This window comes from Lactuca serriola, chromosome 1 (genome assembly GCF_051521515.1).
Source record: "Lactuca serriola cultivar US96UC23 chromosome 1, Lser_US96UC23_V15, whole genome shotgun sequence".
Lineage (NCBI taxonomy): Eukaryota > Viridiplantae > Streptophyta > Magnoliopsida > Asterales > Asteraceae > Lactuca > Lactuca serriola.
The window spans coordinates 256,408,381-256,432,498 of record NC_136408.1 but is presented as its reverse complement, the minus strand read 5'-3'; positions in this window follow the sequence as shown (position 1 = coordinate 256,432,498).

Genomic DNA, 24,118 nt, shown 5'->3' with positions numbered 1-24,118 from the left:
GTTTGTCTATGATCTTTACTTTGTGAACTAGATCAATTGAACACAACTTCAATGATTCTCTTTTCACACTCCCAAATCCTTACTGCAAATGCAAGAATTCCAAATTCATTCCATTTACTGAAATCTGTTAGATTCTAAACTTATATGCATTGATCTTCTTATAATGATTATGCACAAAGTCAGAAAGACTTGACAACAAACATTATAGAGCATTCCAAAGGAGATCAGCTCCTTAGAAACATCCTTCTTGCATTAAGTTTCCTTAATCTTACACAGATTGAAAATTCTAACTTTGAAACATTTCCAGATTCCATTTTGACTATCACTTCTGAACAAGAGTTGCCTCCTTACAGATTATGTCAATATGGTCCTTCCAGAATTATCACTATACTTCCAACTGTCCTTGAGCAACCAATCTTTGGTAAACCTTAGATTGTCCTCGACAATTGTTTAATCCTTTTAGTCATATCCAGTTCTAAACCTTTTCCCTTCATAATGCCCTAGGCATTTGGAAAATTTTAGAAAGGATGAATATAGCACATGTAATCGATCCTATATCCGAAGCATATGGGACACGATTCATGATGTCTCACATAAAGACTAAACCAGTCTTTTGCTATAACATTTCCATTTCAATTTGCCAAGTTCTCATAATTCAGATTATGAAATGGGATGCCGTAATCATAATAGAATTTTAGAACGCAAATAATGGACCTATATACATAATTTCCTTATGTTGAGCCATTCCAACATGAAATTCATATATATACCCTTGACTAAATGATTAAAACCTCACGATCTAAGCTTATAGATTTGAGATGAAGTATAATTTCCTCTCCCTTAATTATAGCAAAACAACTTTTCCCAATTGAAACCTTTTGTTTTCTATAAGTAACATTGCTAACTTGCAATACTTATAATAATTATCATGCTCCCACTAACATGATGATTATTAGCATAACACTTATGCTCCCACTAGCTTTGACATGTACTCAGAAATCAGCTGATTTTCTTACTAAAGTTCATATTTCTGATACTAGATTGTTTTGATAAGACTTTATCAAAATCATACACCTTCCATTAGATAGCACACTTGTGTGTCTAAACAATTATGAAGAGGGATGCCGTAATCATAACGGTTAGACCTTTTTGCCACTTCTCACAAGTCCAGGTTAGTGTGCCGGTAAACCACACACGCTCCACTAACGACTTTGAGAATGCAAATATCACAATTGCTATCTAGCTAAAATCTACTTAGTGAAAGTGTTTCCTCACCATCATTTTCATGAATCAGAGAGAAACCTTATGACACTTAGATTTAATGGTGTATGTGTTCTTATCCATGTGAATTGTGAAAACCATAGTCACACGACAAGGATAATGACAAATCCAAACTTATATGGACTGAACTCAATCTTAATTTCTTGCCACCTGGCAGCTCAAGGGCCTGCCATTGCTGCCAAGTTGTTGTGCAACAAATTGAGAACTCTAAGAACTCATATGCAAAGCAAACTTTAACTGGAATGGGCACAAAATATGTCAACACGATAGGTTATAAACCTCAAGTCGTGTGCTAGTGAAGAACTTCAGGTTTTATTCTTGATTAGTTCTTGATACTTTAAAGACCTTTAAGACTCCCACTGTCCTCTTGACATATAAGACTCCCTTGTCAAACATCCAAGAGATAGTGTGGATTCTAATCAAGACAAACACTTCACAAAAATGGCCTAAGTTGGTCTTTGTTTTATCCAAAACATCACAACTTACCAATTTCAAATGTAAAAGAGTAAATAACTTTTACTCTTACATTTGACAAGTGTTTTAAACCTTCTTTAAGACATGTCACTCAAGTTACAATCTTGGAGTATGACTCTAAGACTTGTATTGGAACGAAGTATGACTCATCTTCTTGATTTAACCATTTCAACAATTCAAGATCCCACTTTTTAGATTTCAGAAACTTTGGATTTATGTTTTCTCTATTATACATGCAAATATGAACATCCAAGGTATTATCCTAATCTAGCATATAAAATAATGAATATACCAAGATAGAGTACATACCTCTTTCATGTAGAAAGTCTTCATGAAGCTTGAGTGCCAAGTGCCCCAAGTATGACACCTCAAATGGTTCACACAACACCAAATACTCTTGGATTAACTTGAGAGAAATCCACAACTCATGAAATCGGCTAGCCCTTATTTTTACACACTCTAGTAACCGATTTTTGTAAAGAATAAGATCTTTATATAGTGTTACAATTAGGGTAAACCCTAATTGTCATGACTTTCCATTTCCTTGGATCCATGGGTTCAAATACACCATGGAGTATCCATGGACCATCCTATGGGTTTTAGCCCAACTTGATTATCCATGGAGCATTAGCCCACTATACAAGTATGGATGATTTACACAATCAACCCATATATTTAATTAGTCTTCTTTTGATCACTTAATTAATCCAAGATTAATTCTTGATCAATACTAATTAAATAATCTTATTATTCTTATTATTAATATACTAGAACTGATAATATATTAATAACCGTAAGTGTCTTATTTCTCTCATTATAGTCTATCCAAGTGCATGATGTCATGCAACCCAAATGGACCATGCCGGGTCGGGTCAAGTCTTACCAATTATAGTTATGGACTTAGACATTAATCCAACAAAGGCAACCCAAAAGGACCATGCACCATCGGGTCAAGTACATACCAAAATAGTTATGGACTTAGACACTAATCCAATAGTCTCCCACTTGGATAAGTCTAATAACTATTATGCGTATGACTTTAGATCCTAATCTGCAATCGTAGCTTTCCAAAGTCGCTGTCAACTCTGATCCTATCAGATACGCGTGTCCTTAGATAAGGGATCATATATTCCTCCATTCTAGATATCGTATGAGATATGAGTTCAAATCATTCTCTTTGTACTATATCTCGATTCCCGATTTATGACAATTGACTAATTGAACAAATCAAATTAGCCCTAGCCCGGCCGAGCATTTACGTTTGTCATCACTAAACCATCGAGGGGCCCAAAGATATCGCTTTTATCCTACCTTGGATAAAAGGAACGGATAAACTTTGATACAATGCTTGCTTGCACTCACTCACCGAATCACACACAACAATATGTTTTATAACACCAAGTTACTAGTGTGTTTACATATTATCAATGTGCAACCGATTTGCCAGATGCAACTCACACATCTCGGTTTCAAGAATATAAGATGTTATCGTCTCACCAGTCACTCGTGATACCATTCATGGAGTGATCCAAGTGAGCGTGGGTTTAATCCAATGCTCAAATTCATATTCATAAGCACTCATGAACGTTGCAGCAAACATTTGATTATGTCTAATGCTCTTTAGACAATCCACACACCAACTCACGACAGTCTTCATTCATATCTACTTCCAACATATGAACGACTGTGGCCCATTCGAATAATTCGATTATTCTTAATAAACTCAATTATTCTGGAAGTCAAAACATGCAAAGTGAAACATAAGAATAATACTAATCCCATATGGCCTCAACCCTTTGATCATAAATAAAACCCCTTTTATTTATCACCATATTGATTACTCATTATTTGTCGTTTCGGGTAATCAACTTCTTACTTGAATTATTACACTTGTCCCATGCTCCTAGCATGCACACAATGTTTACCTATGGTTCTTACTTTGTGAAATAGATCACGTTGAACACATTTCCAATCATTATCATTTCACAACTCCAAATCATTTTTCCATAATTGTAAGAATATCAAATTCTTGTTACTTATAGAATATGCTAGATTCTAACATTTTATGCAATTATTCTTTCGTAATGTCACTGTACCAAAGTCACAAAGACTATTTCCAATGATATAACAAAGTCTTTTATCGGGGATTGTTACAAGACAATTCCTTAGATATGATGTCTCTCACTCAAAGTACATTCCTTTGAACATCCTTTTGCATAAAAGTTTCTAATCTAGACATAGATTTTCAATATTCAATTCCCAGCAAGGACACGCTTCCATATTTTCCATATGAAAACTCATTCTTAATAGAATCTTTTCTATTCATGATAATGTTGATATTGTCCATCCAATATGGAAACATTTCCATATTTTCCAATACTATACTTCCAACTACTCACAAGCGACCAATCCTCGTCGAACTTTGGATTGTCCTTTGATAGTTGTTTAATTATTTTAGTCAAAACCAATTCTAGTCCCTTTTCCCTTTAAATGCGCTCGACATTTGGAAAATTTTAGAATGGTCAAATATCAAAGCATTTGCAATCGATCCTATACCCGAAGCGTATAGGACACGACGCATAATGTTTTATTTGCTATGTTCTCAAAATTCGAATTGTGAAGAGGAATGTCATAACCATAATCGAAATTTTAAGAACACACTATGTACCCTTGACTAAATATATTAACATTCCTCAACCTAATCCTTTAGATTTGAAATGAAGCATAATATTCTCTCCCTTAATTATAGCAAAACAACTTTACAACCCTTACGACTTTGCAAGGTATAACTCTTGTTTTCTGTAATTAATATTGCCAACTTGCAATACGTGCCTTAATAATCATACAATCATAACTTTATGCTCCCACTATCAGGATGATTATTATAAACATAACACTTATGCTCCCACTAGCTTCGACATGCATTCATAAACATCTTAACTTTCAGAAAACCAATACTTATTGAATTTCTTAAGTCCATGTTTCTAATACTTAATGCTTTGATAATATTTTATCAAGGCCTCTTAAACTTATACACCTTTGCCTTAGATAGTTCATATGTGTGTGTAAACAATTGCCAAACCTCACAATTCAATTATGGAAAGGGATACCGTAACCGTAATCGAATTCGAGAATGCAATTTTACAATCACTATCTTCTTAAAATCTTTCTTAGTGAAAGCATTTCCTCACAATCATTTTCATGAAGGAGGAAATCTTATGACACTTAGATTTGAGCGGTGTATGTGTTCCTATCCATGTGAATTTGTTAAAACCAAAGTTTACGACAGATTCAAACTCATATGGACCGAACTTTCTTAATCTTGATTTCTTGCTTTATGGTAGCACAGCTGCCCACCACGTCTTCCAAGTAGTTAAGCAGCTCACCTTTTCCTATCAATGTACCTTTCATTGATTAAGGTGCTTTGCCTTTTATGCGTTCAAAATGAGAACTTATAGGACTCACATGCATAATTAACTCAATTGGAGCAGCACAGAAACAAAATAATGTCAACACGATAGGTTGTAAACCTCAACTCGTGTGCTAGTGATGATCGATTAAGGTTTATTTGATTTGTTCTTGAAATCTTTCAATACCATTAAGACTCCCACTTACTCCTTGTCATATAAGATTCTCTTGTCAATAAACATTTCTTGACAAACAAATATTCAAGAGTTAGTGTAGTTTTTATCAAACACTTCATAAATTGGTCCTAGTTGGTCTTTGTCTTATCCAAGACATCACAACTTTCCACATTTGATGAATGTTATAAACCTTTTAATACGTGTCACTCATTGTCACAATCTTAACTCTAAGACTTGTTTTGGAACGAAGTATGATTGACTTCTTGATTTAACCATTTCTTCAATTCTTGATTCCTCTTCTTAGACATACAATTGTACTAAGACTCATTAAGAGGATCAATTGAGATATGGTTCTTAATCATTAAGACCTATCATAAAGCATAAAAGCTACTCTCCCTTCTTCGTAGAATGGAGAAACTTTTATCTTTCTGCTTTCTTGATTCTTCTTATTCGTTTTGCTATTGATTTAAACATTTTCAATCAATTCATAATTACACTTAATCTTGTAAGTATAATCATATTTACTAAACCTTTAGTAAATCATGACGAATATCTTTGTTACTCTTATGGTGGACTTGATCAACACGTAACTTTGTGTATTCGATCTCCAAGTCCTTCACTTGACACTTTGTCAATGAATTAGTCTAATTTCCAAATATGAAATTTCTCATTCATCGTGCAACCAAGTTGCATGATTCCAAATTTCTGTCCAATTGAAACTTGGGCGATGAGAAACTCTCCCTATTTGGTAAATTCTCGACTTTTACATAAACACCATAAATAAGAATCATATCCATTTGTTGTGGAAATATGCAAACACCAATTTTCATAACGATTTCATTGCAAGGAAATAAACAAATAAATAAATAAGTCAAACGAAAATTTATTTTATTTATAAAAGCAGCGGAAAACATTTGTCCTTACAATGCAAAATCCATTGAAAACTATATATTTCAAAAGAAAATTTTCTAACAACTCTATCATAACTATCTAAGCTCAAAATCTAATCTTCAAGTCCATGCGATCAAGATCCATTCCTTGTGATTAGATTCATCTTGCTCTTTCACCAAGCTTTCTTTCTTTTCACCGATCTTGTAAAACATTCAAATGCAATCTTATTACATTATGTATTAAGAATTAATGAATAGGAACTTAATGGAGTTAGATAGTGGATTTTACCTGAAGCGCAGCCATACTCTTTGACTCTCCCATCTTCTGGACTCTTCAGGCTCTTTGGGCAGACTTGTATCCAACGCCCTTTCCTTTGGCAGTAAACGCAGGTCGGTTCTCCTAGAACGTCCTCGGAAGCATGGTCTGTCACACCCCCGAACCAGACGGCTGAAACGTCCGAGGGCTATTGTGACTCAATTGAGTACCATCACAATGAATATACATGAAACATAACATCATACATTACCAAGCATTGAAATGTTACAACTGTTAGCGTTTACATTCAGTACATTGATCCATAATATTACATGCCCAAAAGTAAATTGTTCGATACTATTTAAAACCACAACAACACGTTACTGAATACATATTTTCCTTTTCGATTTACCTGTTATCTGAGAATACAAGTATTTTGAAAACAGTCAACATATGAAATGTTGGTGAGTTCATAAGTAATGTTTTAAATATAGTGGTTTGTATTGTTTTGAAAATCGCCAGAAAATCCGATATTTTCTGAAAAGAGCATAGTATAAAAAGTGTGAAGATCCGTAAGTATGCTTGTTTGTTTCTATAAATGTAAAAGTACGATTTGTAAAACTCGGTATGTAATCTCGTAGGTGTATTTATTGAAAACCCTAGGAAAACCCGATGTTTTCCTAATACTTTGCATCAAATGATTTATGTCTTGTTATTTCATTACGACGGGTGTATTCGTTGAGTCCCGATGACGTTGGATTAATTATGGATTGTGAATTGTTATAAAAACACATTAATGAAAATGACTAGTTTACAACCATACAAACGATCCCTTAGGCGTCGCTCACACTATTCACTTAATCCAAACACCCGGACTTCTTGTAGCCCCACAACCGAGGAGGAAAAGAGGGTGCGAAGCCCCGATATTTTCCGTAAGTCGTTCAAGGCTATCGTGAATGCGAAGGGCCCTTAGCCCGACTCGCATTTGGTGAATTCTTGACTTTACTAGCAGCACCGGAGGGCCCTTGGGGTCCAACAACACAAAGCCTGTAAAAGTCCTTTTACACGAAATTAGGTCGCATAAGACCCAACTACATGTAAGCGAGTTTCCTTCGGGCCTAAAATCATGTCATTGGGCTAGCTGGGCCCAACAAACACGATTTGAAACTTTCGGGCCCAAAGACGGTGTATCGACGTCTGGTGTATTCCCACGTGTGTATTGAAGTTTCGTCGTGTTAGTAATTTCGGATTCATTATTGATTCGAGACCGAATCAATTCGTTTGATAACGATTTTTGGTGTTGAAGGTGTATTATAATTCGCCGATAGTCGAGGTGCTAGTATTTCATCATGTCGGATTTATTGTTTAAAACATTAGGATATTTCATTATTGCAGCCCCTTTCTTTTGGATAATTTACACTTTTAACCCTTTGTATAAAAAAAATTTCTATTTTAGTCCTCAAACCATTTTTCTTGACACTTTAGTATCAAAACTTGTAGATAAGTTATTTTTCAGCTCAAAGTTATTTGAAAAACAGTTTTAGTCCATCAAATGAAATTTTTCTCGGCTGAAACCCTTATTTTCGCAATTTTTACACTTTTGGCCCAAAGCATTTTTAACCCTTGAAATTTTACACTTTTGGTCCCTTTTAAATATGAAAAGCATTTTAACCCTTGAAATGGACTTGGAGCACTAGTAGTCCCCTGTTTTACAGAAAAATACAGTTTCATCCCCTCTAATTTGAAAATCTCACATATTGGGCTTTATTGGGCCGAAAAATTCATTTTTGGCCCATTATGCTTAAAAATTTCACATTTAATCCTTCAAGGAGAATATTTCCAGAAAAATACCTTATTGAAACTGTTTTGACTCATTTCATCCATCAAAATTTGTATTTTGTCATTTTGGGCCCTTTAACCTCATATTTTTAACATTTTGAGTACAAAAATGGGATTTTTGGCCCAAGGAGTTCATCTTAACCAACTTGGTTATTTTTCTAGGAATGATTTGTGTGTAATAATATGTTTAATACTTGATTCATACATCCTAATGCAAATCTCGATTTTGTGGAATTGTTGACTAGTTTCAACACCACAATCACATAAGAACATGTAAATAAACATAGAAATCATACATATACTCATAGATCTACACATTTGCTTGTATTCCCCCCCCCCCACAAAACTTATAAAAACCAAAAAATAGGGGGTATGAAGCTCACCTTGAGTTGTAGTTTCGGTTTTGAAGAGAGAAAAGGGGAAAATTTCGATCCTAGCAAGTCTCATTGGTAGATCTCGAGTTTAGTGACTTCTAAGGTGCATGATCACAAGTTGGAATAGATTTAGAAGAGATTTTTGATGAAATGAAGTAGCTAGATGATGTGTTTGTGGGAAAAACTTCCTTGAAAAGCTCTTGATTCTCGAAATTTTTGAAGCAGGAGGGAGGAGATGTTCTTCAAGATTTAGAGAGAGTGGAATAAATTTTTGTGAGTGTGTGTATGTTGTGTTCGGCCGAGAGCAAGAAGAGAGAGGAGAGAAGTGAGGCTCTTGAATTGATTTGCATGAAAAGATGAGATGGTGCATGGGAATCCTATGGACAATTATGAGGTGGCATAGGAAAGGCAACTCTTCTTTTTGGGCTTGCCTTGGGCCGAGAATGGAGAGAAAAAGATGAGGATTGGGCCTTGTATGCTTAAGCCCATTCCATGGTTATGTTAAGTGATGTTTGGCCCCAATAAATTATAAATGTGATTTTTATGACCTATTAAGGCTAAATTAGGTTAATTATGGCCCAATATAGTTCATTTAAATAATTTATTTCATTCTAGGCCCAATATGGCCCAAAATGTTGAAGTAAATGAAAGTGGGTCCAATTAGAGCCTACTTAAAGGTTCTAAACCCAAGATAGTCAAATTGGAAGCTTATTGGCCCATTGGGCCCAATAAGGAAGTCCTAGTCCAAAGTGGACCTACACAAGAACTTCTAGGGTTTCCAATTACTTGTTGACTATTCGAAGTGCTTGCATGGTGTATTAGATTGAAATTTTTGTTGTCATAGAGTAAGCATCATACATGCTCTTAAGATTTTGATTCTACATTTTACTTGAGTGTAGTGATTACAAGACACAAAATTTCTAGTTGTGACATTGTCGGTTGACTTTTCCAACAAATACGCTCCATTGCTTCGCCAAATCATTTCTGATTCAGCAACAATGAGCATGTAAGTTAGGTCAATGAGGTTGTCGTCATGATCCATCATATAATACTTTCTTTTGAACTCATTATATGATTTAGGAAGTGACTGCAAAACCCAATTTATAGCCAACTCATCTGGGAATGACACACCCAACATTATCAACCTATCAATGTGTGATTTCATTCCTAGAACGTGGGCACACACGGGTTTACCATCTTCATGTTTCATTTCCAATAGGGACTTAGTGATATTGAACCTTTCAATTCTTCGATCTTGTGGGTTGGGGAGAACAATAGGAGGAGGAGGAGGAAGTGAAGCATGATTTCTCGATCCTCGATTGAATCGTGGAATACCATCTTCATGTGGAATGCTTGTTCCACGGGATTTGGGAAGACCATAGTTGTCGAACTTTGACATCTACAAAACGGGAGAAAAAAAATTCAAGTTAGTTGATTGATTGAGTCCTTAGTAAATCACCCAAATGAGATACTAAGGCTAGGACCCAACACAATATTCTACAACTCGGGAGAGGGATGTCGTAACCCTAATTGCAGAATATTTGAAGGTAAGTGAATGACGATTCACTAATTTCCACCACGAAAACAAAAAGAAATTTAAGTTTTAAATCTATGAAAACTCCTAGATCCTTTGAGATTCATTGAACTTTCAATGGCATGTTTAAATCTCGATATGCCCCTCTAGTTTGTGACTGGGATGCCGAGGATCAGAAATCGGGTGTGAATAACCATGCAAACTTACATGGTGCCCTCACATGTTACAATCGCCTATTCGATGTGCCGGTAAACCACACATGATCCACCGAACTATAACAAACATTGAGTCACCCTTTGCTATCTTTGCTTAGAACCATTTAGTGTGCCGGTAAACCACACACGCTCCACTAACGTCTTCGCAAGGGCACAAAGTGTAATTTCATGGAGTTGCATCAATTCACTTTGCCTAAGTAACTAAGATTGGGAATTTTATGAAAACATTTAGTTACTTTAATAATTCATTATACTTATAATGGAAGGTTTCGTCCTATCCTACCCGTTCGGCTAAGGACCCTCCACTAGTCAAGAGTGCGGTGGGTAAGAGTGGATACCCATTCAATCGCCATTTTATAGGAAATTTCCTTAAACACCCCTTATAGACCAGCTTCATGAATGAGGCCTATTAACGGTAAGACTGACTTTTACTCATACATATATATAATGTTAGACTTTTAATGTTATATATAGTATAGGTTGTATTTTATACTTTCAAAATACTAGGTGGTCTAATTTAACAATTATACTTTTAATTCAATTAAACTGTAAACCTAAACTTTTATGGATTTATTAAACATCTTTTAATTATACACCTTAATTAATTAATAAAACCATAAGGGTGTGATTTGAACTTTTTCAAAACTATACTAGAGTTTTAGAATTTAACATTCCTAATTAAACTTTTAATCAACTTTTAAATTCCAAAACTTGAGGGCAAGTTTTGAAACATTTCAACACATTAGGGTTTAGAATTTAAATATACATCAAAATTAAACCATTTAATCAAAATTTAAATTCTAAAACTTGAGGGCAAGTTTTGAAACCTTTTCCAAAACTTTAGGGTTTTAACTATTTAAATTTCAAAACAACAAAACTTTTGGGTTCAAATTTAAACTATAAAACCTAAGGGGAAAATATGAAACTTTTCATAACATAAGGATCAAATAACAAATAATCTAAATTAACAATTAATCACATAATTATCCATATTTGATTTATTTAATGATTTCTTGCAAAACAATTTATCAATTTAGTCAAAATAATTAATCAATTATCGCATAAGGAAACAATTATCTTATTAACTGATAAACATCTTCAATTAGATCAAAAATATAGTCATATATATCAAAAAATCGGATTTATATTGATCTAGTATGATAAGGTAACAATCCATAAGCAAAAACAGCAAGAAATCGCGAAATACCCTCCATCTGACGAGTTGACTCGTCGAGTCAGGCTTCGACTCGTCGAGTCTGCATGGACTCGGCGAGTTCAGCTATGGACTCGGCGAGTCCAGCCTCCAGAAACCAAAAATCGAATTTTTTTTGAGCATGTAAGGCATCAATACAATTGAAACCAGTCTAGGCTCTGATACCACTGATGGGTTTTGGTCATAAGACATCCTATGTGCTCATACAAACCCTAATGCTTGGATCTAGGTTTCTCTATTGTACATGCTTTGAATCCAAGACTATAAACCCTAATTCTAGCATACAAGTAATCATATTAGATATTAGAATAGGTTTATGATGTTACCTTGATTGTTATGTAGCAATAACAATCCCAATTCCTCCTTGAATTGACTTTGGAAGGCTTAGAGTCACAAGTGTCACTCCTCTAATGGATCACAAACACCATAAGCAAGAGGATGAAGAGGAGAGAGGTTAGAGGCTGCCAAAACTCGTGTGAAACCCTTGCAAGAAGCTTGTCCCCGTTTATGGTCCTTAAGGGATCTATATATAGTGAGGCTATTAGGGTTATCTAACAAGGAAACCCTAATTTGGTTGCTTAAGCCCTAAGCAACCCATAGACTCCTTTAATCAAGCCCTTGGACGATTTCCTTATGGGATTCCCATAAGAATTTATCCACCTCTTGATCTAAGACAATCTTGCGTGGTGTATTGGATTGAAATTTTTGTTGTCATAGAGTAAGCATCATACATGCTCTTAAGTTTTTGATTCTACATTTTACTTGAGTGTAGTGATTACAAGACACAAAATTTCTAGCTGTGACATCATCCCCCCGTTAGAGGGAATTTCGTCCCGAAATTCTGTTTGAAAGCTAGATTTGAGAATGTTAGAATAGGTGAGGGTACTTTTGCTTCATTTGGTCTTCGCGTTCCCACGTGAATTCTGGCCCACGCTTCGCGTTCCACCATACTTTCACGATCGGGATGCGACTTTGCTTGGTACGCTTCACCTCCCTATCCATGATTTCAACCGGTTCTTCAACGAAGAGGAGATTCTCGTTGATTTCGATCTCGTCAAGGGGAATGACGAGCGTTTCATCCGATAGACACTTCTTTAGATTAGAGACATGGAACACGGGGTGTACACTGTTTAGCTCTGCGGGTAGCTGCAGTTTATATGCCACTGGACCTATTTGGGCGACGATCTCGAAAGGTCCAATGTATCGTGGGTTTAGTTTTCCCCGTTTTCTGAAACGAATAACTCCTTTCCAGGGTGAGACTTTCAACAATACTCGATCCCCGACCTGAAATTCTAAGGGCTTTCGCCGTTTATCGGCGTAGCTCTTTTGTCGGTCGCGCGATGCTTGTAATCGGGCTCTGATTTGAACAATGTTTTCCGTGGTTTCACGAATGATCTCCGGCCCCGTTAGTGCCTTGTCCGATGTATGTGTTTTTGCTAGTTGGGTATCATCCACCTCAGCCCAACATAACGGTGATCTACACTTACGCCCGTATAGTGCTTCGAAAGGAGCGACCTTGATGCTCGAATGGTAACTGTTGTTATATGAGAATTCAACTTACGGTAAGTGGGTATCCCAAGACTTCCTGAAGTCTATCACACATGCGCGAAGCATGTCTTCGAGCATTTGAAATGTTCGTTCACTTTGACCGTCCGTTTGTGGATGATAAGCGGTGCTCATGTCGAGATGAGTTCCTAGTGCCTTCTGGAGAGATTGCCAAAAACGTGAAGTGAACCTACTATCCCTATCCGACATAATAGACACTGGTACTCCGTGGAGTCTCACGATTTCTCGAATGTATAAACGTGTCAATCTTTCCATCTTGTAGGATTCCTTTATTGGCAGGAAATGGGCAGATTTCGTCAGTCGGTCGACTATTACCCATATGGTGTCTAGTCCATCCGACGTCTTGGGTAGCTTGGTCACGAAATCCATAGAAATCCCCTCCCATTTCCACTCAGGGATTACCGGTTGCTGTAATAACCCTGAGGGCTTCTGGTACTCCACCTTTACCTTGGCACACGTAAGGCACTTACTAACATAGGTGTAACACCGTGAATTTCAAAATAATTTTTCACAATTTATAAAAACATTTCTCATTAACTTTTCATAAAAACATCAAGTTTAAATCTCAATTCACATTATACAAAATCCCAAGATCAATGTATATCAAAAATCCCATGCGTGTGTACAAATCAAGCCGGCACCTTCCCACGGTCATCGCTAGTACCTGAAACAACAACACTAACACTGTAAGCACAAAGCTTAGTGAGTTCCCCAAAATACCACATAAACACATATATATTAGCCACTCGAGGCTATAACTCTATGGGTCCGTGCACCCAAGCTCTGTGAACCCTCAGGTTCTAACTCTGGGAACCTTCCGGTTCCAACTCTATAAACATGCACAGCATAAATCACATAGACATCATGCAGTACAACACATAGCATACACATAACATACACATACTCTAACACATAACTCTGATTACCTACTCAAGGTAAAGTATAGTGAGAAGACTCACCTCGTGAATATCGATAGCTAGCAAATCCCAAAATCACACGTGCTCGATCCTCCGAGCTACAATCTCCCTATAACATCATATGTCTATAGTTAACACTTTTAACACTAAGGTTGACTATCCCTCAAAAGTCAACACTGGTCAACTCTGGTCAACGGTCAACGGTCAACAGTCAACTTTGACCGGACTCGACGAGTGCACTAAGGCGACTCGGCGAGTCTAGACGTTTTCACCAACTCTCTAGGATTCCCTTTTTACACGTCGAGTACCCCCCTTGACTCGACGAGTTCCACCTGGCAGAATCGCGGGGCCACCCCGACTCAACTCGCCGAGTCTCAAGAAAAACTCGGCGAGTCCCGGCTCGACTCAGTCCACCTAACCACCCTCTCTAACTCGTCCTGACTCACTGAGTCAACCTATGACTGGACTGGACCACTCACTGGCCGATCTAAGGGCAATCTTCAAGCTACTCGCCGAGTCTGCTCATCGGACTCGGCGAGTCCATGCCATGCAATCACTCAAACTCGCTTCTAAGATCAGATCCGCTCCAAATATTCATAGATCTGGCCTTCCTAGACTGATTCATCACGTAAAGCCCTTATCTTGGTGTTCACAACACACCCCATGGCTCATAAATAGCATTTTGACCCAAGGCATAAGGATTCCAATCCAAAACCTCCATTGATCCACAGAAAGCTTGGGCAAAGGGACACTCTGGACCTCCAAGGGTCCAGATCTATGGTCTAAATCGCTTAAGGGGCCAAGGGGGCTCTAGATCTAGCCACAAAAGGGTTCAATAAACCCTAAATCAAATAAACATAAACATAGAAGAGGATAGCTCGAAGATATTACCACAATAGTGATGCTCTGGACTCCAACTCTCAGAAAATGGCTCCCCTTTCTTTCCCCTTAGCTGATCCTCCCTTTCCCTTGCAAGATGACACCTCCAAGATCAATAATGGCCTCCTACTTTGCTCCAAACGCTCACACTCGATTAGGGTTTCACTCAAGGGACTGGTGAGCACAAATGACAGCCATAAGGCCCTTTAAATAGGTCCCAAACCTGAGAAATTAGGGTTTCATTAAACAGCGCAGACTCGCCGAGTCCATACCCTGGACTCGCCAAGTCCAGGCGCGAACCCGCGTCCAGAACCGCGATCCTACTCGGCGAGTTTGAGCTCCAACTCGCCGAGTCCCCTCTCAAAACACCAAAAACATAAACATAAAGGTACCTGAAAATCCGGGCTGTTACAACTCTCCCCCACTAGAACTAGACTTCGCCCTCGAAGTCTCGCTCTGAAAATAGCTCCGGATGCTGCTCACGCATCTCACGCTCCGGCTCCCAGGTCATCTCTGATCCCTTCCGATCTTGCCACTGAACCAACACCAGAGGTACCTCCTTGTTCCTCAGAACTTTGATCTTCCGATCTTTGATGGCCACTGGCCTCTCGGCATAATTCAGGCTCGCATCCACCTGAATATCCTCTAATGGAACCACTGCCGACTCGTCGGCTATACACTTCCTCAACTGCGACACATGAAAAGTGTCGTGAATCTGCCCCAACTCTGCTGGCAACTCCAAACGATAAGCTACCCGGCCTACCCTCGCAACCACATGAAATGGACCAATATACCGGGGCCCCAACTTGCCCCTCTTCCTAAATTGAATCACTCCTTTCCAAGGAGAGACCTTTAGGAGAACGAAGTCGCCGACCTGAAACTCAAGCTCGGACCGGCGTCTGTCGGCTCTTCTGTCGGCTCTGAGCGGTCAACAACCTCTGTCTGACCTGTTGCATCTGCTCTGTCGTCTGAAGCACGATCTCTATACTGCCCATCACTCGCTGCCCAACCTCTCCCCAACAAATGGGAGTCCGACACCTCCTCCCATACAACAGCTCAAAGGGTGGCATACCAATGCTCGAATGATGGCTGTTGTTGTAGGAAAACTCTGCCAAGGGTAAATACGCATCCCAGCTACCCCCGAAATCCAACACACATGCCCGGAGCATGTCCCTAAGCGTCTGAATCGTCCACTCACTCTGACCGTCTGTCTGGGGATGATATGCGGTACTAAAATGCAGTCTAGTACCCAACTCCTCATGAAATTTCTTCCAGAACCTGGAAGTGAAACGCACATCACGGTCCGAAACAATCGAGATCGGCACCCCATGCCGAGATACCACTTCCCTCACATACACCTCCGCCAATTTCTCTGCTGAAGAACTCTCACTAATGGCAAGGAAGTGAGCGCTCTTCGTCAACCTGTCCACGATCACCCAAATTGCATCAACTCCTCTTGCAGTCCTCGGCAATTTGGTGATGAAATCCATAGTGATTTGTTCCCACTTCCACTCGGGAACCTCCAATGGCTGCAACTTGCCATGCGGCCTCTGGTGCTCGGCCTTAACCCTACGGCAGGTCAAGCACCTCTCCACAAACCATGCGACGTCCCTCTTCATACAGGGCCACCAATACTCCTTTCTCAAATCCAAATACATCTTAGTGGCCCCCGGATGGATCGAAAATTTAGACCGATGAGCCTCCTCCATCAAAGTGGTACGCATTCCTCCCACAAACGGTACCCAGATACGCCCCTGAAATGTCATAAGACCCCGACCATTGGTCACAAACTCTGAAATCAAACCAACAACCCGTTCCCTCTTCTGCATCTCAGGTTGCACAGCCTCTGCCTGTGCCCCGCGAATGGCGTCCAATACCGGAGCTATCACGGTCAATCTCAAACACACATCCCGCAGTGGAGTGCTCTCTGCCCTGCGGCTCAACGCATCGGCTACCACATTAGCCTTGCCTGGGTCGTACAAGATCTCACAATCATAATCCTTGACCACATCCAACCACCTTCTCTGACGCATATTTAGGTTGGGCTGATCCATCAAATACTTCAAACTCTTATGGTTCGTGTATATCGTACACCGAACCCCATACAAGTAGTGACGCCAAATCTTGAGGGAGAACACCACTGCCCCCAACTCTAGATCATGGGTGGGATATCTCGTCTCATGAGGCTTCAGTTGCCTCGATGCATATGCTATCACATGCCCTCTCTGCATCAGCACCGCTCCCAATCCCAAAATCGATGCATCACAGAATACCACAAAGTCCTCCATTCCTTCCGGAAGAGCTAACACCGGGGCTTCGCACAACCTCTGGCGAAGTGTCTCGAAGGAGGCCTGCTGCTCGGGGCCCCATGAAAAAGCAACACCCTTCCGGGTCAATTTGGTGAGTGGTATTGCGATCTTGGAGAAATCCTTGATAAATCTCCAATAATACCCTGCCAACCCTAGGAAACTCCTGATCTCGGAGGGTGACTTCGGCACCTCCCAACTCATCACTGCCTCCACCTTGGCCGGATCGACCAAAATCCCTTCCTGGTTAACGAGATGTCCTAAGAACTGAACCTCCCGCAACCAGAAATCACACTTGGAGAATTTGGCATAGAGCCTCTCCGATCTCAGAACTCCAAGAACCTCTCTCAGATGCTCCTCATGCTGCTCTCTAGATCTCGAATATACCAGAATATAGTCGATAAACACAATCACCGACCGATCCAGCATCGGCCTACACACTCGGTTCATGAGATCCATGAACACTGTCGGGGCATTGGTGAGCCCAAAAGGCATCACCACAAACTCATAATGCCCATAACGCGTCCTGAACGCTGTCTTCTGGACGTCCTCATCCCGCACTCTCACATGATGATATCCCGACCTCAAATCAATCTTGGAGAACCAAGATGCTCCCTGCAACTGGTCGAATAAATCGTCAATCCTCGGTAACGGGTAACGATTCTTGACCGTCAGCTTGTTCAACTCCTGGTAGTCAATGCACATCCGGTGTGAACCATCCTTCTTCTTGACGGACAAAATAGGTGCTCCCCACGGCGAGCTGCTCGGCCGAATAAATCCCTTCCCCAGCAACTCCTGGAGCTGCGAGGATAACTCTTGCATCTCTGGAGGTGCAAGGCGATAAGGCACCTTAGCGATAGGCGCAGCCCTCGGAACCAAATCGATACTGAACTCCACTTGCCTCACAGGAGGCACACCCGACAACTCCTCGGGAAATACATCTGGGAACTCGCGCACTATCGGAACCTCCTCCACTGAACTCGGCCTCTCGGAAATCACCCACGTATCCACCACATACGCCGCAAAACCCTTACAGCCCTGCTGTAAACACTGCCTCGCCCTAGCGGCCGAACAAAACGCTGATCCTGAACGTGTACCCTCGCCATATACCGAAAGAACTCTCCCACTAGGGTCTCGTATCGTCACCAGCTGTCGCTCACAGTCGATGACCGCACCGAATCTGCTCAACCAATCCATGCCCACAATGACACAGACATCACCCATAGCAATAGGCATCAGATCAATTGGGAACTCAACACCAAATATCTCAACTACGCAACCTCGGAGAACCTCTGTGGCATATATCACCCTCTCATCAGCTATGGAAACTCTCAGAGGCCGACTCAACGCCTCACGACTAACACTGATATGCTGACTAAAAGCCAAAGATACAAAAGACCAACTCGCACCCGAGTCAAATAACACCAAGGCAGGTACAGAATTCACAAGAAAAGTACCTACGCATAACATAACATAAGCATAATATCTCAACATCAAAATAAATACATGAAAGAATACATACCATCCACGACATCGGGCGCTGTGCGGACCTCCTCCGCGGTCAGCTGAAAAGCTCTCCCTCGTGCCCTCGGCGCCTCGGCCTTCACTGGCCGACTCTATGTAGCTCTGATGGCAGCTGGGGCAGACCCTTGAGGTGCTCCCTAAGATGACCCTCGCAGCTGCGGACACTCTGCCTTCCGATGTCCGGTCTGATTGCAGTGGAAGCACACTGCAAACCCCTTGGGACAATCCTTGGCCATATGCCCCTCCTTGCCACATTTGTAGCAAGATCCCGCTCGGCAGATTCCATCTTGACCCTTGCCACACTTCCCACAAGTGCGGCCCTTCAGGCTCCCTGGTTTGGGATCAGCGGGCTTGGCCCGCTTGGCTGCCGGCTGAGACTGTGCCGGTCGCCGATCCCTCCCCTGAGACTCCGCATCCTCCCTAGCCTGAGTCTCTAGCTCGATCTCCCTCTTCCGGGCATTTGCCTGAAGCTCAGCAAATGTCCGGTACGAGGAGTTCGCCACGAACTCCCGAATATCCCTCCTCAAAATGCTCAAATAACGGCTCATACGTGCCTGCTAAGTGGACACGTGCTCAGGGCAGAACATCGCCCTCTCATGAAACATCCTCGTGATCGCTGTAACTGACTCAGTACCCTGCTTGAGGGTCAGAAACTCCTGTGCCAAACGCTCCATCTCCACCTGGGGAACGTACTTATCTCGGAACATGACAGTGAACTTCTCCCAGGTCACTGCCGCAAGCTCAGCAGGCGTATAATGCGCTGTCACAAACTTCCACCAGTCCTTCGCTCCCAAGCGAAGCTGGTTCAGCGTGAACCGGACCTTCAAATGCTCAGGAGATGAGCAAGTGAAGAAGCACCCCTCAATATCAGATATCCACCTCATCGCTGCCATCGGATCCTGGGTCCCATCAAACTCTGGTGGTTTTGTGTTGCTGAACTCTCGGAACAGCAACGTATCACCACCTTGCGGCCTCGCAGCAGCAATCGCTGCGGTAGCCGCTGCAACAGCAGCCTCGGAAAGAGCAGCATAACGCTCATCAAACGTCTCAATCAGCGTGGTCTTTATAGACCCAAACATCTCCGGTATCTCTGCCCTGATGGCCGCAGCCACCTCCTCATGAATGATCCGGCGGATCTCCTCATCACTAGTACCACTGCTCTCGGGCATCAAGCGTGTCCTCACCATGATCTACCTCTGAAATACAACATACGATAAATTAGAACTCTTACGAGTATACTCACACTCGTCAACTCTTTCCTCCTTGATTCTTGGTATTCCAAAGATTCTTACTTGGGCTGTACACCGCTCCGGTGCTTTCAGTAGTACGGGCCCAATACTACTGTCCACACCGTATCAGAATACACCCCAAGTCCTCCTCTTTAGATCCCAATTTCCAAGTACTCTATCATGCATAGACCTCCTTCTATTAGATCTCTCATAAACCCCTTGCTGCTACCTACTCACTCTCAACCATCTCATAGCAGCTCACCTCTTCCTAAGCTAAGGCATCACAAATCAGGCCACTCTAGTCCTAATAGGAATACCTAGCCTAATCTAGCATGCGAATACATCATATCAATATCAATATCACATAACATAAGGGTATTTTGGGAAATCACCGTTCGGGCGCGGACTGGTCGTACACACAACTCTGCTCTGCATTTTCAAAATCTTTTATACTTCTTTTTTTTTTTTGAAAATACTTCTCAAATCCTCAGTTTGAGTTCAAATACGCCCGAAGGTGTACTCGAATCCCTCAAACCAAGGCTCTGATACCAACTTGTAACACCGTGAATTTCAAAATAATTTTTCACAATTTATAAAAAAATTTCTCATTAACTTTTCATAAAAACATCAAGTTTAAATCTCAATTCACATTATACAAAATCCCAAGATCAATGTATATCAAAAATCCCATGCGTGTGTACAGATCAAGCCGACGCCTTCCCACGGTCATCGCTAGTACCTGAAACAACAACACTAACACTGTAAGCACAAAGCTTAGTGAGTTCCCCAAAATACCACATAAACACATATATATTAGCCACTCGAGGCTATAACTCTGTGGGTCCGTGCACCCAAGCTCTGTGAACCCTCAGGTTCTAACTCTGGGAACCTTCCGGTTCCAACTCTATAAACATGCACATCATAAATCACATAGACATCATGCAGTACAACACATAGCATACACATAACATACACATACTCTAACACATAACTCTGATTACCTACTCAAGGTAAAGTATAGTGAGAAGACTCACCTCGTGAATATCGATAGCTAGAAAATCCCAAAATCACACGTGCTCGATCCTCCGAGCTACAATCTCCCTATAACATCATATGTCTATAGTTAACACTTTTAACACTAAGGTTGACTATCTCTCAAAAGTCAACACTGGTCAACGGTCAACGGTCAACGGTCAACTTTGACCGGACTCGGCGAGTGCACTAAGGCGACTCGGCGAGTCTAGACATTTTCACCAACTCTCTAGGATTCCCTTTTTACACGTCGAGTACCCCCCTGACTCGACGAGTTCCACCTGGCAGAATCGCGGGGCCACCCCGACTCAACTTGCCGAGTCTCAAGAACAACTTGGCGAGTCCCAGCTCGACTCAGTCCACCTGACCACCCTCTCTAACTCGTCCTGACTCACTGAGTCAACTGTAACGCCCGTGTTTCTAGGCTAGGCATTAATATTGACATAATGGTCTAGGTTAACCTTTGTAACTCATTTAGAAGAAATGAAAAGGAATTATGTGAATTTTATGTGAATTATGTGTTTTATGCTTAATTATTAGGGTTTAATTAATTAAAAATAAAAATAAGCGTCAAAATTAAAGTGTGAGATAAGTCCGATATCTTTACATAAAGTTGTAGTGGTCGAAACAAGGATTTCGGGGATATAAGGAATGCCGAAATCCGAGTTATAACGAAGAAGTTATGACCTGTCGAAGTTTCGCGACAAAACCGGCACGGTGCTGAATGTCGTAAAAAGTGAGTTTTTGATAAACTACTTTTTAGCCTTAGTAATCTAAACGAAAGTCGTAGTATTCGTTAAACCGAGAAGTTCAATAAAAAGAACGCCCAAATCTGACTTCGTATGAGGAAGTTATGATTTTTCGAAGTTTCAGCGTAACAGTAGACAGCTAAAAACTCGAATTTTAGATCGAGTGATTTTTAGCCGACACATCTAAACGAGAATTGAAGGTCTCGTCATTAGGAGCACAACGGTAAAAAGTCTGACGAAAACGGACGTCGGATGATGAAGTTATGAATTTTTAACGGATTTCCTGTCCCGGTCTGTTAAAAATAATAATATAAAAATTAAATTCAAAATTAGCCGACGAAGTCTAAACGGAAGTTGTAGATCGTAATTTTAGCTACGCGTGCATATAAAGAACGTCAAAAACGGAGCTCGTATGCGAAAGTTATGGATTTTAGAAGTTTTGGCACGAAAACCGAGAAATTTCGCATAGTCACACAATTGCCACGTCACCCTCGCTTAGAAAGTGACACGTGTCCTGCTGAGTCACCTGGCTGCTGAGTCATTAGGCTGCTGAGTCACCGAGGCTGCTGAGTCATGCGAGCCACGTGTCCTCTTCTGATTCGACCGAGGAGGAGGCCCAATCCGAAGCAGCCAGCTCCCCAGCCGAAGCTTCGCCCAGCTGCCGCGTGTGTCCGAGCCTCGCATAGCCTAGCTCCGAGCCTCGCAGGTACGCCAGCAAGCCGCGGTCCACTTAGAAGCCGACAGCGAGCCCTCGCATGTGCGAGCCAGGTGCGAGCCATGCGAGGCATGTGCGAGACCCTCTGCGAAGCCTCTTAGCCGTCGGATCCGGAGAGTTCTCAGCCGTTGGATCAAACTTCGGACCCTATAAATAGAAGGGTACCTGCGAGGGTTTCCGGTTACTTTTGGATTTTTGCCACTTTTAGCCCCTTTCTCCATATTTTCTTCATCTTAACATCCCGCAAAGCCCCGATATCGATTGTAAAGCCCGGAATACCACACGAAGTGCCCGAGAAGCCCGAAAAATTTATCTTTTCGGTTTCGAAGCCCGACCTTTCGCAGAGCCCGGTTTCTTAATAAAACTCCCGGTTTTATTAAAAACGATCGTTTTAGGAAACGAATTGCTGCCCGAATATCATCAAATCAAGTAAGTGTATATTCACTTTCAATTTACACATAGATATGAAGTATTTACCTTAAAATACGTGTTACGTGTAAATATGTTAATTGTTTATTTGAGGTGACTGTTGTGTTGATATTCTATACAAGTTTTAAACTGTATATATATTTTTATCTACAAATATGTTGGGTAGAACATGGGTAGTTAGTTGGTGTGTGATAAAATAAAGTGATGAGAGGTATCGATGTTTAAGATGATCTAGTCATCTAACAGAGTATAGACAACGGCCACAGACTATTTTAGATAGTCCAGTGGAACGTTAGTAGACTCGTAATCGGTACATATGTTTGAACTATATGTTCATAAAGTGTTCTTGAACTATATGTTCCTTAGGAGTTTTTGAACTATGTGTTCATCCGTTAATTCTTCTTTTTGACACTATTACGTGTCGGGGTACGGGAGCGTACGGGAGTACTTTATTAGTATTTTCCCTATGCTTTTATTTTGAAGAGATTTGGAGTCTTCGTTTCTTTTGTGAAGTGATCGGACGAGCTTCATGAGTCAGTGTTTTCCTTTCCGATGCCGGATAGGGGTGAGTCTGGGGGTTCAGACCACAACCTAGGCATTAGTTAGTGTTTTCATTTCCGATGCCGGATAGGGGTGAGTCTGGGGGTTATATACCTCACGATATTCAGACCACAGCCTAGGCAAAGTTCGATGCTGGATAGGGTGCGTCTGGGGGTTATATACCTCACGATATTCAGACCACAGCCTAGGCATTGATAACTACACCCTGACTTAATTGTCTTGTGGTTCTTTCTTTTACGAACAAAGGTTCGTAGTTAAACTTAGTCCATTCATTCAATATCTTTATCAATCCTTGTTTACTGCTCGAGGATTTCTGAAGCAGTTTAGTTAGTTAGTTGTTCATATCGATTCTTTAGGTTAGATCTAGTAAGATCACTGTATAAAGTTAGTATGTGGGGATTGATGTTGTTAGTTCCTGTTGAGTAAATCTTGGTGACGATGTGACGTCGTGCCGATTAGATAAATCTTGGCGACAATGTGACTTCGTGCCTATTTGACATAAATTGTTGAAGGAAAACAATGTTGTCACCCCGGTGTTTGTCTTATTTGAC